This window comes from Amborella trichopoda, chromosome 13 (assembly GCF_054954075.1).
Source record: "Amborella trichopoda isolate Santa Cruz 75 chromosome 13, AtrichopodaSantaCruz75HAP2 v2.0, whole genome shotgun sequence".
NCBI lineage: Eukaryota > Viridiplantae > Streptophyta > Magnoliopsida > Amborellales > Amborellaceae > Amborella > Amborella trichopoda.
Window position 1 is genome coordinate 19,285,652 of NC_142348.1, and position 13,471 is coordinate 19,299,122.

Here is a 13,471-nt window from a genome sequence, read left to right on the forward strand (position 1 = left end):
CCGATAACACGCAAGTCGCGAGGGAAGTTTTGCCTAGGGGAGGGGTCATAGCCATTTTCCGCTACCTTGTATCTTGGCTCCAGTGGCCACCCTCCCACTTCCAAGGATGTTCCATGTCCCAATACCCCTTATTCGTGATTCTCCACCAATGCTTGTGGGCTTCGGTTGCCTGTGCTATCCTGCCAAAATGGGGCAGCACATACTTATTGACCTTGGTGACCTCCAAGCATGTGGCCCAAGCAGTGCGAATGTGCATCGAGAGCCAAATCTCACGAAGGGTTCCTAATTGGTCTTTTTTCCAACATGCAGCCCTGTTATGCCATTTCTTGAAGAAAACTGAGAGCGGACAACCTTGATCCAGCCCATGCTGCCAGGCAAATTGATGGGGGAAGTAGCCCTCAAGCTTCACGCTATGGATAGTGCAGTAGGCTAGAACTCCACCTCTCACACTCCGCATGAAAATCAGCTCTTTTGGGCTAGTGAAGTCACTGTCCAAGTGATGGCCCAGCTCGTCAACAAACACACGCTCTGTGAGACCTCCAACCTGGAACGCCACCCAGGTCATGTGTAGGTGATCATTGTAAAACAAGCTGCGCGCATGGCCAGGGGGATGGAAAATAGCCTTCTGCCTGGCAATCTTCAATAAAAAAGGGCACACAGAGTCCTCCAACGCTTTAGTTCTGAGATATTTGTTCGAAAAATAAGCCCCAAGCCAGCCATACACATAATGAATTGGGAAAGGAGTCTTGAAATCCCCTAAGAAGGCCTCACCCTCTAGTATGTCATTCCCTCCTTCATCCCCTTGATACTGTCTTCCCTTGGATATGGCCCCCAGGCCATGATAAATACTGCACAAAACGGGCTGTGCGATTGCGTACTCTTTCCCTCACGCCATGTCACTGGCCACATAGAAAGTCTCGGGACGAATGATGTCTGCCCCTCCTGGCAGGGAAAATTTACATAGGAAGAGTATTAAGTAAGCCGTCAAGAAGATATGCTCATTCTCCTTCTGCAACTAAAAAACTGGTGGGGTTTCCTTCCCCTCTTTTCTTGACGACGGACCAACTTCAACTGTATAGTCACCGCAGAAGAACGTTTCCCACTTGGCAAAGGTAACTTGCCCCCTTTTAGGCTCATCATAGAGTTGTTGGTAGATCTCGAACAATTCCCGAAGCCCAGCTGGTGGGGCTTCTTTGCCTACCATTTCCCCTCAAAAAATTACTGAGTTTGGGGGAATAAACTCATCATACATAGCACCAAGAAGAGGCAACCCCCCAAAGAAGTACAGGTCCATCAGCGACATCCCTACCTCCCCATGACCAAGCGGCCATGTGTTGCTAACATGGCTCCAAGTTTCCAACAACACTTTGACCATGCTCGAGCAACGGTCGTAGTAACCTGCCGAGCACTGAATGGCAGTCGGCAAGGAAGCCCGTCTCAAAGTATTTCGGAAATGCCTCAGCACTTTCATGGTCCATGAGGAGTATACCTTCAAGTACTGGCGTTCTCCTTATACCCGCAGGCCAGCAGAAGACCATTTCATGCTCGGGGTTTCTACCATTCACTTGCCTAGAGTCGACAAGTTCGCTTTAAAGGCTATGTTTCGGTGCAGGCAATGCAGAAGGCCTACCCCTTCCTCTATATTCACATTGTCGTCGTTATCTTCCCGCATCACCAACCGAATGGGGTCGCTCACAAAGGTGATGCTCAAGGGCCACCTCGGTTCACATAAGCTTTCCATGAGCCAGATGGGCTCGCCTCTCACCAAGCTTTCACCGGTGAAGACATCAGTGCCAAGCTCCCCTACTCGCAGGAGGTTCTTCACGTCTGGAGTTGCACCTGAAGAGTGGGCCATCAGAGCAAAATCTTTACGGCTAAAGGATGCTAAGCGGTCTTGAAGAACAACACTCACAAAGGTGTATCGCCGATTGGTCGCTCAAGGCGTAATGATGGCAAATTATCGCTGCTCGTAACCAAGGGTAGGATTTTTGTCGTCTGCCCACTGGGATGGTATCGCCACACGCAGAATGCAGGGCTATCACATCTCGCAGCCAAAAGAGGGTATCGTCGTCCCATGACCAAGGGACTATCATAAATGCCTGCGCTCCAGCTGTTCGCATGTGTCGCACGTGAGAGTACCACGTCCCTTGAAATCTGGGCATGCTGCCTGACAATCACAACTTGGCCTGTCACCGCGCATGTGGAGGGTGACCATTCGCCGTCCCAAAAACCCTTCACCTCTCGACCGTTGCAGGCCTTCGACCCCCTCATGATCCAACCGATGTTTCCCCTCTTCACCGAGAGTTCACTCCTGTTCACTGGAAAGCCCATTCCCGCCTTCTACTTGTTACCAGAGTTGGCGAAAAACCACCGAAAATCCTCGAAAGCTTCCCTGAGACCCTGGGGGTTGCCCCTCTCCCTAATTTTGCACTTCAACAATTCGCCACAAACTCGTCGAAATTCCACTGAGTTCCCGGTGAGCCCACTGTTTTCCTCCTTCTTCTCCTTCAATAACCAGAGGACCGACAAAGCCCTCTAAACTCTCCGCAACCTCCCGTCAATTGTGAAATGACCGGAGAAACACTCAAACCCCGACAGAAGCACCACTTCAAAATCTCGCTAAGGCCCCGAGAAACCCTGTTCCTTGCTCAGAAAGCCTTTGCACTCCTCGACGATGTTCGCAATCACGTTGCAAGGACTTATGATCCCTTGAAGCTCGCCAGAAAAGTTCCTATTAGCTTGCCTCTACAAGCTTTTGTTGAGAAGCTCTAATCGGAAATCCCTTCCCAGAAGCTTCGACTCTCTCTCTCTCCAAAATTCTCTTCTCCTATTTTAACCTTCGGTAAACAAAGGGTTTTTTTTCCCCTTTTATACTCAGCAGTGCTGTAAACTGCCCATTGACAAAGATGAAATGATGCTTCAATCCTTAGTTCCTTACTGCAATAAGACCAGCCCAGAGCGGGTCAAGCCCGAGACCCGAAAGGGTCATCACCGAGTGTTTCACCCAAAGGCTATCGCCACGCGCTTCGTCCAGGGGCTATCGCTGCGCGCCTCGTCAAGGTCATCACCGAGTGCTTCGTCAAGGAGCCATCACCGCATGATTCACCCAGAGGTCATCACCACATGATTCACCTAGAGGTCATCACTGCATGCTTCACCCAAGGGGTTATCGCCACGGGCCTCACCGAGAAGCCAGCACTGCATGCCTTATCAGAAGCAAATGCCGTGTGCTTCACAATAGGCCTAAAGCCGTGTGCGCCATTCACCACTTACTGCCACACTCATGCCATGAAACTCCCATCTTGACCATTGTCCTCCTCCTCAAAAAGTTCATCCCTGCACCAGAGTCTCACTCCTCAGGGAGTCCAGTCTCCGGTGATGGTTTTGTTCCCAATGGAGTCGCATACCTTCACTACACCGTGGTCCATGCTGCATGACCTTAAACTGCACCGCCATGGTCCAAACTATATGACCTTAAACTATAACGGAGGTCTAGTTGCATGATATTAAACTTCTTAATCCTTGTTGCACTATTGGAAGATATTTTTCATCATCAATGGGGCCCTGCTCAATAAAGCCTAGCAAACAGTGGAAATCCCGACAGTATTAGAATATCTCCAGAATAGGCCAAGATCTTTAAGAGGACTCTCAAACGTCTCCTACCAAGTTTTGTCATATTCCGACATGTTTAAGGCAGTGCAAACTAAGAAACAATTTCAGCAGAATCAACCTCTAGCACCCTGAAACGGACCCTATAACTAGAGCTACATTTTTGATGTCACAATTTGATGTGGGACCACTTCCATTAGATCCGTCACAGTTGAAAACCCCTAGGGGTCAAATTTCAACTCGAATGGATACTCCAGGAAAACTTTATAGGCAAAAGAGTGAAACAGAAGGAGCCACACGCTATTCCCGTGCGGCCACCCTGCAACTCTACACCATTGAAGGGATAGTCACAAGCAGTGAATTTTGACACTCATATCTCAGCTGTCCCAAGTCGGATCTCCCTCAAATTTTATGAGCATTTTCGTCGCATCAATACGAGCGATTCGATATGTGGCACGCCTGGTGAAGATACCCGAGCGCGGACAAAAGCTAGAGAAAAGTTGCTGATCCGTGAAGAAAGTACAGGAAATTTAGCAGTGTCATGCCTCGATGGAGAGGCCAAATCATGCCGCTCGCGAGCTCGATCGACGCGAGACCAATTCCATCTTGTGCGTAAGGTCGGGCCATCTCTGACCTGAACCCTAGACATGATGAACGGTCAGATGCCGCACACGAAGCCGACGAAGACACTATAAATTCTGTCGCCAGAATTCCAAATTCCGGCCAAAATTCCAAGGTTGCAAAATCTTCGTTCAGGCACAAAATTGTGCTGCATTTGTTGCCTCGAGATCGTAATGACATGCTCAGTGTGATCTAGCAAAAAAATCATCGAAAAACATCAAGGAACGAGCACCCTATCGATCTAAAGTTTCAAGATCCATTCAAATTTCAAGTCACATGATCGTGTACTAAAAACACGATCTATGGCTCGAAGTTGGTATCAAATCGATCGCCATGACGAGGCCTATAAGAAAACAATCATCTTTCGATCAACTGGGCATCGGAACAATCCATGAAAAAGCATGCACATTTTAGGGCAACACATGGACTGCTATGAAATTCCACGAATTGTTAGGAAGGGGCAAATTTTTCATTTTGCACCCTATTTCTAATTTCTTTTAATTCATTTTAATCTTAATTTTTAGAAATTAGGATTACTTTGGATCATCCACCCATGTTTGGGGCAAATTCTATATATACGCACCATAGGACTCAATCCCTCAGAAAAGAGAGTTTTTACTAAATATAATTTCTCTTTCTTACCATTGTTGGGTCACATTTGGAAAGAGAGCAAGGTGAGTGAAACTTTTGATCGGTACCCCTAGGCTTGAGGTATATCCTCTCTCTCTTCCTTTTCTTTTCTTCTCTTTCTTCTTCTTCTTCTTCTTCTTTATCTTCCTCTCTTTCTTCTTCCTCTTCTCCGTCTGAGTTACTCGTGGAGGCCATGTAACGTAGTGGGAGTGCCGTGCATGTCTCTCTCGTGGTCTCACAGGTTACGCATGGTGATGGCAGTGCTATGCGCGAGTCTTCTTCCCCTTCTGTTCATCTGTCTCTCTCTCCCAATGAGGCCTGCAGACGGCATTGCTCATCGCCGTTCGTAGATGACGTCTCAGTGAAGAGCCCAAATGGCGAAACTCGTTGCCACCCACAGGGGTCTTCCCCTATTGTGCGCCTATCGCAAACGGCAATACCTATCGCTGCCTGCTAGAGGCCTCGGCAACACCTATCACCGTCCGTGAGCTTCCTTCATGGACTCGGTGCCCATCACCATTTGCGAGATTCCTCCACGCATTGGGTGTTCATCGTCGTCCCCCTTGCATCCCACGCTTGTCGCCGTGCGCCTCATGAGAACTATCACCCCGTGCAGGGGCGCATTACCTTCTTATGTTGCCAACGACGATGTCTAGTGCCGTCCATAGTCCTCTACTCACCCTTTAGCCATGAGCAGTAGTGTCTAGTGTAGCTCCTGGGCTGTGACACTACTACTCCACGGTCATGGGTGGCAACGCCTAGCGCCGTCGGGACCTTATACCCTCTGCTGTCTTGCTCTCTTTCTTTTCGCTCTCTTTCCTTCTCTTCACTCTTTTCTCTCCTCACTTGATTGAGGTGGACTTAACCTAGCATCACCACAACGGTCTCAGTTTCGAGTAGTAATGTCGCCGTGCTGGGCCTGAGTACCATGCCCGTCTTGCTACCACTTCGAATTGGTCACTGTCTATCAAGCTAGTCTCGTCCCTTCATCAAGTTTTCTTCTTTTTTTTCGACCTTTGCTTGAACCTTCCACTTCATCACTCTAACCTCGCTCATTCTTAGCCATGACGATGTGCAGCGCCCTAAGACAAGGGTGGGTCTCTTCGACCCACTGGTCTTGTAAATTAACCATAGTAGTATTGTGCAGAAAAACAAGGAGATTAAAGGTCAAGGGAGGTGTTTCCAAACTAGCTAAAGCAGCTGGGGGGCTTTCTGACATGATCTAAGACGGCGGCCACGCGAGCTAGCCCGAGTAAGTCCTGAACCCACTTTAAATTCCTCTCTCATCGGTTGGTCTACCATCCCTTGCTCTTGTGCAAGGTTTCAAGAGAGGGATCTCAAATCCCAGGTTCATTAGAAACCCGAGATACGTGCCGCCAGATCACCTAGATCCAGAGGGCAAGATAGAGGCACCTAACCAGCTTGGTAACTCCACTGGGGACTTACTACCCCTTAGTTTGTTTGCTCTTGTTTGACCAGTATCCTCTTTTACTTTCTGCAATACTTTCTATGGTACCTGGGTTGTTCAACCCGTTTATCCTAGTCGGGGATTTTCTCATCCCTATCCTCATGACTGTCCCAGGGAAGCAAACTACTCAAGCTTCCTTCCCTACTTTGCTTTTGAGTCAAGACTCATGGTCCGATTCCTAGGTTCTTGCCTGGGTTAGCACGAGAGGGGACTTAAATGTTCTTGACTCCCCTCTTCCTCGCCCTGGTGGACCCTCCACCAAGGCCCCTTACATTGGAATCACGTCTACCGCCGTACACAGCACATACCCTGTTACTGGCAAGTCTCTTGCTAGTAATATTGCTGGGGCACGCCGAAAGGCTGCCCTAACCTCTTTCGCGGGAGGCAAGCAAATTGTTGTTGCTCCTGAGGTTCGCCGCAAGGCAAACGCCTATACTCTTTCACCTCTTCGAACCTCTAGACTTAGAGGCTCGGCACATCAAGGCGGAGACCCTACATGCTCCACCTCTAGCACACACTCAAGGGCTCATGGTCCATCCACTCGAGCCACATCTCTGGGCAACCCCACGTTGCCTTGAGCTTGCATAAACGGTTAGGCCTTCTTGGGCCGATCCCTGCGTGCTCTATGCATTCTCTTTCCACAGCTCGGGGCAGCATTAGCTCTATGCCACCTAGAGCATATGAAGGTCGACCGCTTCATCCTCCCTCCCAACACACACGGCCCCACTCTGTGAGAGATGAGCTTCCACCTTATCCCTCACAAACACAAGCTCATGGGCCTTGACCTCCCAAGATTGAACCAATTGATCGAGCTCCCAGATGGCTAATCCTAAAGGTGCATATGCACTGCTTTCGCAGGATCCTCCTCGATCTAGACTCAGGCGGAGTCATGAACCAGCTACTTCCTCTGTCGCTCACCCGACACGAGGCAAACACCTCTATCCCTAGTACTCAAAGGTCTTCCTTAAGAGTACCATCTTGAGCCAACCTCGGGTCAGCCTTGCACATAGGCCCCACAAAGGAACGCATGGCAACGACCATGTCAGACAGAGGCCTTCAGCCTCCAAGGTAGAAACCCAGGCTGCCTTCTGTCCTTCGACCCCACCCCTTGCTCCAACTCATAGACACGACCCTTACATGTTCACAGAAGGCGGGGCAGTCGGTTTTGAAATGAAGTCCACAACCGTCTCAGGGTTAAGCAGAAGAGAGGCCTTCAGATCCTGACCAAAGAAGTCTCTAAGGTCGTCGAGGTAGCCACCCTTGATGACCTCCTGCATCTTAACCCCTTTTCCCTCTTCAAACTCTAGAACCTGAGCGAGTCCAAGAGTATTGTTGGGTCATCACTGCCCTAAAGCCACGGTCCCAAGACCGTCGAGAACCAGTCCTCATAAGATCGACATACAAGGCTTGAATCCAGTCGAGGCAAGCTGAGCCCCTGCAGACTGACTTGCCACACACCTCTCGCTGACCTCGGAGGTCCGCTCCTCCCCCTGGCTCTGACCTCCATGAAGAGACAATCAGTGTCATGGTGATCAATGACTCGGACGAAGCCTAAGAAGATAGAATGATCAGGTTTGAGGTAATGATGCAATCCATCCTTGAAAAAAGCCTAGAAGGCTCCAGGCCCACTTCATCTCACCATGAGACCGATTCCCCAATCAGTGTGGACGCAATTCCTAAGCAAACTCCACCACCGGTCTCCCAAGACAGTTCTGCCTCCCTTGGGGTCTCCCAAACTGACATAGATGCTATGGTGACCCATAGCCAAGAACAAGGTCCCAGGCATGCAAAAGACACTGCTCTACCAGAAGCCATACCCTTCATACATTGACCAAGTACCCTTCCCTCCGAACTATATAAAGGGGAAACTCCCTCTGTTCAACAGTACTACGTCTCCGCACTAGCATACTACTCACTTCCAGGTGGCTTGTCGAGAGACGACAACTGATGGATGACTCCTTCTCCGACAGTTTGTCGAGACTCTTGAAGGGTCAGCCTTCCAGTGGTATGCTCGGTTGCCTCCCAACTCGGTACACACGTGGCAAGAGATGGGGCAATTGTTTTACCAACGCTTCTACGATGTCCAGAGGAACGTGGAGACCATCGAACTCCTCACCCTGATGCAAGACCCTGGTGAGCCGGTTGACAGGTTCATCACCCGATGGAGAGAGTTGGCAACCTTCCACGCCACTCCCATCACTTAGAAGGAAGCGGTCCAAACCTGCATACGGAACATGCTTCCTGAGATCACCTTGTATGTCGAGGCATCCAATCCATCCTCCATGTCAGAGCTCATCTCTAAGGCAGTTCGTATTGAGGGGTTGTTCAAGCACCATGGCAGCCCTCGTCAGCAACCCCCCGGCTCAAACTCTAGCTCCAACAGTTGGGGCAACCAAAAAGCAGTGATCAGTGCGGCCGCCACTATGACTGACACTAAGAGCGTGGCTCCTCAAACCCTGTACCTTTTCAAGGAATAGACGTCTCCGGCCAAGGGTAAGCATCAGTCCTACAACAACGTCTTGCCCCTTAAAAATACTAAGCGAAATGATTTCTGGGCCCAACACCAGAATAAGGTTTACCCCTTCGACAAGGAGTGGACTCTTGCACTGCTTGGACTTCTTCTAGAACAGAACATGATCCAGTTGCCGAAGGTCAATACTAAAGAGTCGGCTGGGTAGGAGACAAATGAGAAGTATTACGCCTATCACAGGAGAGTAGGCCACCCACCTACAAATGCTATAAGCTTAACGACACTATCGAAGCCCTTATTAATAAGGGTCAGATAAAGCTTGAAGAGTTGAAGAAAGCGTTCGGGGCAACTAAGGCTTCTCACATAGTGACGTTCCAAGAGGGTAACAAGGCACCCGCTATCCTCCGTGCATTTTTCTCCATAATGTCGTCACTCCTAACACAACAAGACAACCTAAGTCCTGCCTCCAGGGAAAGAGAACCTCTGATGCACATATCACCAAATACGAGGCCATGACATCAACAAATGTACTAGCTTCCACGAGATATTGCCAAAGAAGATGCAACAATGCCAAGAAGCTTATGATAACCCAAAACGACACCCTCAAGTCCTAGCTACGCCTGTGCAAGAATACCTCCCGACGCAAGACTGGGGAAACGTCGAGTAAGACCCTCTGCAGGCCCTTTTCGAGGGAATGCTCCAACAGGGTCTTGTCACCCCCAAGCCTGCTAGGCAGGTGAGGCATCTGGCCTAGGGCATGAAAAAGCTCCGGTGCCCATATCACCACGTATGGGGCCACGAACTCAATGAGTACTTTGGGTTCGAAGCTATAGTCACAGAGAAAGTCCAGCAAGGCCACATCGTTTGTGCGGTTCTCCCAGAACACGTCTAGGCTGTCGCGCCCGTTCAAGAGGAAGTCACACTACAAGCCCCTCGTGAGCATACACTAAACGCTTCAGAGCCCTCTACTTCTCAGCCCTTGGAATGTACCATGGGCGAAGTAGGCTTAAATCCCTGAAGCGTGAAGTGGTCCATCAAGCTAGGACTACTCATCAATGAGGGAGGGTGGTCCAAACACCCCCTCATGAATCCAAAAGGAGACGACAATCACTTAGGTCAGCTCGTCGAAGGAATCCCATCCCTCAGCCACCAGTTGAGGAAGAATTCCTTAGGCCCCTTCCTCAACTGCCAACCTTGCAAGACTTCATCAACTCGCCTTATCCTTTTATCTAATCATGAGGACATCTCTGAACCACTAACAGCTCGAGATTACTCCAATATGGTGACAACGCTAAAAGCACCCCACAACGGTCAAAGCCGGGGCAAGACCTAAACTACCCCCTGCACACGTCCAAATCCGGTAACAACACAAAAAGCTGCCCGGAACGATCTAACTCTTCTTCGCCTCTCTCCTCCTCTATTTTCTCCACAGGTACAGATCAACGGTACCCAAACTTCTGAGGCACCATCCTCACCCGGCCACAGTAAGAGTGCCTCAAAGAGATGTTGGCCTAGGCGACTGGATTCTCTACAGTCACCGACGCCCTGTCCTCCCAAGCCAAAACCGAGTCATCTTCAGGTTCCTATTCCAAAGAAGCCTCACACATGGTGCAGATCTTGGAAGTACCAGCTAGCACGAGGCAAATGGGTCTAAGATTGGGAAAGAAGCTACAACCCACACCTCAAAAGCTCAAGGCCCTCAAGTGTCCTGATCCTTCGCTTTCCCCTAAACCTCAACCCCAAACCTCTACATCCCTAATACAAGCCCCTATTACTTCCCCATCAATCCAAATCGCATCAGCCGAGCAACAAAGTCAGCCAGTGCCACAAACCAAAACCCAACCAAAGCTTGTTCCTAAACCTACCCCACCATCTACACCAGTGACTAGAGCAGGAACACAAAAGACTAATGAGGATAAAGTAAAATATGATGTAATTGGGCACTTAAGAAAGCTTCCATCCCTTCTAAGTATCTATGATGCCCCCTGTTGTCTAGAGATTATCGTACGGACCTGGTGCAAACTCTTTCTAACTCAGAGGTTTACGAGACTGAAATGGAGGGCGTTGAGGTTAACCCAACCATCCTAAGTGGGTGCTTGACAATGTCTTTTTCCAAAGATGACCTTCAATTGGGGGGTAAATTCCACAATCGCCCCCTCTTTGTGAATGATGAACTCCATGCCTACCCTATCAACCAGATCATGCTGGATGGAGGGTCAGCAGTCAACCTGATCTCAAGAAGGATCCTCACCCGATTGGGATTCGGGCTTGACGACCTCACTCCTGCCCACATCACCATGCAAGGTTTCAACCAATCAAGAGAGAAGCCAGCTGGCACAGTGCTCCTTCGTCTCAAGATTGGTGACCTCAACGATTACGCTCAGTTCCACGTAATCGACATCGATACCTCTTACAATGTCTTGCTTGGTCGTCCTTGGCTTCACGATCAGGGGGTTGTTCCTTCCATGCTCCATCAATGCTTCAAATACAGCCGAGATGGGAGACAGCACACGGTCTTTGCTGATAAAAGACCATTCCTTGTAGCTGAGACTCACTATGCCGATGCCAAGTACTATTTCACAGACCTTCCAGTGCCAAAAAAGTCAAAGGATGACGATTGGAGGCTTGTGAGAGAGATAAGACCCTCCTCCCATGATGACATTGAAGACCTGGGGCGAATGATCACGAACATATTCAAAGAGGAGGAAAGACAGGGCAAGATCCTCCCTTTGATCTACCCAACTATACCTTGCCACCTCTCCTAAAGATGAACCTTCCCCCTCTACTTCCAATTCGCCAGAGCAAAACGGCGAGCAAGAAGCAGCTCCTAAGCCTGAGGAAGCCCTAGAGGTAGACTTTTCATCACCGAGGGTCACCTATACATCAGACCAGCAAAAGGTCATGCATGTCCCCATCGCTCTTCTAGAAGCAGAACTGACATACCAATCACCAAGGAAGGTACTCCAAGTTTCATCCTCCTTGAACAAGGGGACCATCAGCAACCAAATGAAGGTCTTACACTTCTCAGGGGTTGTCGAAGAAGTACAGGCAGATGAGAGTCATCCCTTTGGCTCTCAGGAACAAGACCCCATGGCAGAGCTGAGAAGCGAGGTTCGTAACCTCCAGAGTCACTTGGAGGTTATGCGCATCGCTTCAAAGTACTTAAGGGGGTTTGTCCCTGAGACTAAGAGTTATGACGAGCTCAAAACCAATGCACCTCGAACTGATGCCAAAGCTCCCCTAGACTAGAGCATTTACAGCAAGTAGGCTCATCAAACCATGAGAACCATGAATTATGAGCCCCTATCCAATCAAACACTCAGGGGTGAAGTAGCAACTGCTCCCCCATTCTAGGTCATTGAAGCCACAATAGGCTGCCACATGACAAAGTAAGAAGTGGGAATATGAACGCATTTTTCCATCAACTTGGTTCCTACAACGCATTTTTCTATCACCTTGGTTCCTGGTAGGAAGCAAGTCAATAAAGCCTACAAAATAGTGAAAAATTCTCGATAGTCCTAGAATGTCCCCAGAATTGCTCAATATTTTCATCAGCACTTCAAAAGACCACCTGTCAAGTTTCATCACGATCAAACATGTCTAAGGCAGTGAACACAAAGAAATAGTTTTCAAAAAATTGGCCTCTAGCACCCTGAAATAGACCCTACAATTGGCGCTATATTTTTGGTTTCTCAAATCACTGTGGGACCACCGCCATTGGATCCATCATGGTCGAAAACCCCTATAGGCCAAGTTTCGGCTTGATCAGATGCACCAAAATAATGACGTGAGCAAAACATTGAAACATGAGAGGCCGCACACTATTTCTGATGGCCTCACTGCACCAAAACACCATTAAAGGTGGCTGTTTTTACAGTCATATGCAGTCACTTTTAGAGCCCGTAACTTCTTGTTCCAAGTCGGATCGCTCTCAAATTTGGTGAGTACATTTGTCTCATCAAGATGAACAATTCAATATATGGCACGCCTCGATACCATATCCAAGCAAACAAAAAAGCTAGAGAGAAGTTGCCGATCCGTGAAGAAGTTGCAGAAAATTCAGCAGCGACATGCCTTACTCGATGAACTAAATGACGACGCTCACGCAACGGATCGACGTAAAACTAATTCCATTATGTGTGTAAGGTTCAGAGCTATCATTGGACCGAACCACATACATGATGGATGGTCAGATTTCATGTACGATGCCGATGAAGTTACTGAAATTCTGGTCGTCAGATTCCAGATTCCGGCCAAAACTCAAAAATTGCGAAATCTTCATTTGAGCTCCAAATCATGTTCCGTTTGTTGCCACGTGATCGTGATGACATGCTTAGTGCGCTACGATGAAGAAATAACAAAAAACACATTAATGAAAGACCGCGCTATCGATATAAAGTTTCCAAGATTCAAACAAATTTCAAGTCTCGTGATCATGACTCAAAAACATGATTCATGGCTCGAAGTTAGTATTAAAACGATTGCTATGTCGAGCCCTACAAGAAAACAATAATCTCTTGATCATATGGGCATCAGAACAACCCCGGGTCAGCCACGAAAGATCACGTAAGTTCTCGGGCAACCACAAGGACTGTTATGAAAATCCACACATTATTAGGCAGGGGCAAAACAGTCCTTTTGTACCCAATTTTATACTTTCTTTTAATTCAATT